Source organism: Chaetura pelagica, unplaced genomic scaffold (assembly GCF_000747805.2).
Source record: "Chaetura pelagica isolate M959 unplaced genomic scaffold, ChaPel_1.0 scaffold954, whole genome shotgun sequence".
NCBI classification, from domain to species: Eukaryota; Metazoa; Chordata; class Aves; order Apodiformes; family Apodidae; genus Chaetura; species Chaetura pelagica.
In genome coordinates, this window is record NW_009952907.1 from 703846 (window position 1) to 708594 (window position 4749).

Genomic DNA, 4749 nt, shown 5'->3' on the forward strand with positions numbered 1-4749 from the left:
CAGGGCTGCCTCCTGGGACAGGGAGGTAGGGAGTGGCTGCAGGAACAACTTTTCCTACACCACCAGTGCTTTCTGCCAGCCTCTCATGCCTCTGGCTGGGGTTAAAACACAAGGACAGGAGCTGGAGGCAACAGATCTGCCCTCAGGTGTCAGTGAAAATGATACAGATTCAGGTCAGAGCCAGGCTGAAAGGATGGAAGGGCTCAGCCAGGAAGAGTGACAGCTGGAAACTGTCACTACTGGAGCTGGCAGAAGTGGAGATTGGGTTGAGGGTGCTGGCGTACCCCTGTGAAAATCTGAAGTAAAGGATCTGTCCCAGCTCCTCCCATGATCGATTCGGGTAGCAAGTGGCAGATGGGCTCTACAGACAGAGCTCAGGTGTGTACTGGCACCCAGGCAGTCCTGCTGTTCGGGCAGCTGGTAGGGCAGACAAGGTGATGCACACTGTGCCATTTCTTTGAGAAGGCAAGAGGAAGGCTGACAACTACTTTTTCCTCTTTGAGAAGAGTGCCCTAGGGAAGTCATGCAGACGCACAGCACGGGTGTGGGGTCAAGCACCCAGAAATGTATTAAGTAATTAATGCATCCTCCCTTGTTTATGTACTCATATAGGCATTTTCTGAGTGATCTCAGCCTCACTTACAGGTTAGAATTTGCTGTTCCTCATGCAGCCCGGTTGTCTTTCTATGAGTTGCCATGATAGGTTTTACAACAGTTCCCTGCACTGGTGGCTGGACAATGCAAGAACTCACATAATTATGCAGCCCTTTGGTTGATGTTGACCATGTTGCCCAGTACAAAGCTGGCAAACCTGAGCTTACACCTCCTGAACACTTGCTTTCTTGTGTTTCATCTGCAGGGGAGACTGGATGTGGGAGGGAAGCACCTCAAGATTGTGTGACTCAGCCTCTTTGCACAGTTTAAACAGTTGCCTGAAGGGTATTTTTATTGCTTGTCTGTGAGTAGTAAATTTTTTTATTTCCCCCCCCGCCTCCTGCGCACTGTGAAACTGACCAATCTGACTTGTGGAGCTCCAGTTTCAAAACAGCTCTTAGGTTTTCAGGGGCAGCTTTGTGTGTGTATGGGAAACTGCATATTCTTGTGGAGGTAGGAGACTGGGCTTTGGAAGAGGGGAAATTTGTGGATTACTGTTTTTTTCAGATTGATGTAATTCAAACAGAAAACACATAGTTGTAAAAGCAAAAGAACAGCAGGATTCCTCTCTACCTGGTTCACGTTCATGCCCTTTGTAGAGGCATAGTCTCACATGTGGTGTCTTTTCCTCATCTTGTAGGCTCAGAAAAGAATCCTCAGTGTAGTCAACATCCTGCAAGGTTGAGGGATACAGGTTTGAACTCCTTTATGCAGAGGAACTGAGTGCAGTGACTGCTACTGGCCTATTACTCAAAGTTTGCTACTTTGTAAGAGTTTTTCCTACTGGAGAGATGACAGTGAAATGCTTTTACTTAGGAGGGAAACCAGGCTTCTATAGATGGCTAATCAATAGTTAATTCACTACATTACTTTTTAGTAAAACATCTGAATGTAGATTTGAGAGAGATTCTTCTTGGATACTTTTTTACTTTTGGATTCCGCCCCCCCTGCTGCAGCCAGTGTATGAAAAATGTCAATATGAGTTGGAAAATCTTCAACACTTAAGCTCCAGGCTTCATCAAGCGCTATTGATGTGGGTTTTGGTGTCTGACTCAGTCTTGAATACCAGTCCCTGATCTGAATGCCTAAAACCAAGATGGGCCAATGCCAAGTGTTGCCTCACTGTAAGAGTATGCCTCTTTTGACTGCTGTGGATTCAGGCCCTTGTCTTGTGATTGAGGTGGTTTTCTGTGTGAGTAAATTATAAAATACTGATGTTAGGGCTATAATGTGTGTTTTCTATGGGGCTTTGTGTCATTTTTTCAGAAAAGGTAGATAATGCATCACCTAACAGAAAAGAAGGAAGCAATATTGACACAAATCAGTGTTAGATTGTGTAGGGCTCTTATGTATCTTATGTACAGCCAGGAAATGATCCAACATGGGACTGACCAGATCTGAACGCACATGGGCAGGTTAATACTTACATTGAACAGTATATTTATAGTGACTGCTTAGCAGTTATGTTTAGTTGGAACTAAACTTGCATCCGATAGAGGAAGGACAGATACACTGACATATGCATTTGATTATTCATCTGCTGAATACTTTCTCTCTTTTTCTTGATATACATGCCAGGAGGCTGCACAGTATAACTCATCTTTGTGTGATGCCAACTTTGTGTTACTTATGATAATTTTTGTTCTTGCTCACCTGTCTCAAAGCTGAATTGGTCTCAGCTGGTGCTGCAGGATGTATGGAAACTTTGTGTAAAAAATATACTGCATACAGTAGAAGATATACTGCATACAAAATCTTACACATTGCAGGTGGAGAGTTGAGTTGCACAAGTTTAAATGGAGTCTTAGACTGTTTTGTTCCAGAAAGTTTTCTCATGGTGGTTTGATTCCTCCTTTGTTTAGCTTTCTGGGCTTTTGCTGCACTTATCTTCAAGCTCTTTTGAGCTTAGAATTGTGTTTGTAGGGAATAGGTGAATAGTCACAGACTGAAAACATCTTCCTTCATCTAAGCTAATCTTTGTCTGTCCTACAGGTCAGTGTCAACTCAAGATGTGTACTCAGCTCCAGGAAGCTCACTGAGTTGTCTCAGAATGGTGCTGCTGGGAACTTCTGTGTGAAAGAGGCAAATGTGATGTCACTGGGGAGCTGCTACAAGATGGAGGTGAGGGAAATAGGAAAATAGGGTTGACATGAAGAAGAGTAGGCAGGAGCTTAGGGACCTGGCACAACAACAAAATACCTCAGTCCCTGGCATGGTTCCATTTTTCTCTCGTAAATCTTGTACTGTCCACATGGGTCTCAGTCGTGTCATTTTGCTTCTGGAGCACTGGAACCATCTGTCAGCCTCATCCCTTCTGAGGACCCTGTTTCATTCAGCATTAACACAGTGTGGGATTATGTCCATCTGAATCCATAGTGTAATTGGTGTTGTTCCCTTTGCTGCTCCTGACAGGACTGTAAAGGTTTGCTTCAGTTCACTGCTCAGGATCATTCAAATGCTGGATTTGAAAGTGAGATGAAAACAGACATGGGTGGAACTATCACTACTGATTTTAAGATTCTCTCTTTAGCCTTTTCCTCTACCTTACAAAATGCTGTCAGTGCCACAAGGTATCACTGGTGTGTTTCTTCAACCCCAGACACTGTTGCTACCCCGTTCTTGGGGGGTGAGGGCTGTGAGGTGGGTGCCAAGGCTCCGGTGGCTCTTCTCAACACAGTGGTTGCCTGGCAGGCCTTTCTACAGGGTGGGAACCACCAGGATTATGCATGTTTGCGGGTGTCCTTGGTAGCAAATAATTACTTCCAATGCAAAGCGGGATTCTTCTCTGTGAGCAGTTGCCTATTGAGCAGTGCTTTGGTGTTTAGCCAGAGATGGATTTTGCAAATAAGTGGGAGAAGGAAATAGTGGTGCTTTTTGCTTGCGGGTTTTCTTTTTGGGTGGGTGGGGGTTTTTTGTTTGTTTGGTGTTTTGTTTGTTTGTTTTTGTTGGGGTTTTGTGTCTTGTTTTGGTTTTTTTAATTAAAAAAATGTATTTGTCAGTCATTTTTATTTTACTGTCTTTTTACTTGTTTTCACATCTGCCTGATTTTGCTACTTATTAGATACAAATTAGATAATCACCAACTTTCAAAATCAATCACTGTCATTCTTGGGATTCCATAGCAACAAATTGTACCAGTGTGAGAGGGAAGCAAACCTGCATAGGAATATTGTGAGTAATGCCAGATATTTCTGTGAGGGGGTAACTGTTTTCTTTGCAGATGTCAGTCTCTTACAAACAAGAAAGATGTGTTCAGACTTCATCTCAAACAGCACTTGCTAAGGGCAATTGAATGTACATGTTCCTAACTGGTTTGTATTGCCTCTTGATCACTGGTGTGGGAGTTGCACAAAAGCTAGGGCTTTTGTGATTTGGGATGAGAGGATTGATTTCTGAAGGCTCTATTTCTTGAAATGACACTTAGGAATTTGGTGAGCCCTAGAAAGTATCAAGCTTAGCCAGAGCTGGATGCTGAATGGTTGATAGTTTAAAATAAACCAAGAAAAAACAACGTCACGGGTAGAATTCACTAAATTGCATCAGCTTTTCCCGTGTCTGGTATGCAAGTACTTTACTTTTCCAAGCCAGAGCTGTGATCACAGGTCAGTGCAGAACAAAGACCTGACCTGTTTTGCACTTATGCCACTAAACAACCCATTCCAACCTAGATTCCCAAAATGAAAGCATGTCAGAGGCTTTTTCTGAACCTGCACATTGTGTTTGCCTGGAATGCTGGCAATTTCTAAAGCTTAGAGAAAGTCTGACAGACATCTTGTTCAGCCAGGCAGAGTGGCTCTTCCAGAGCTTGTATTTTCCTTTGTACTCTAAGAAGTGCTTTGATTCCTTGATATCCCAATAAAACTCCGTTTTTAAAAATATGCAACACATACACAACCAACTAATGTCGTTCATTTCTTGTTTGTAGCAAAACTTTGGGCAAGCTTTGCCTCCCTGAGAGCCACCAGAGCTGTTGTGCTCCCACAGGTTAGCATTCTTCCAGACCTCCTGCTCTTTCCTGTGTCCTGTGGTTCCTGAGCCAGACCTGCCTCCCTGGTATGGATGTCCCTCGTACACTACTTGCATTTCACGTGGCAC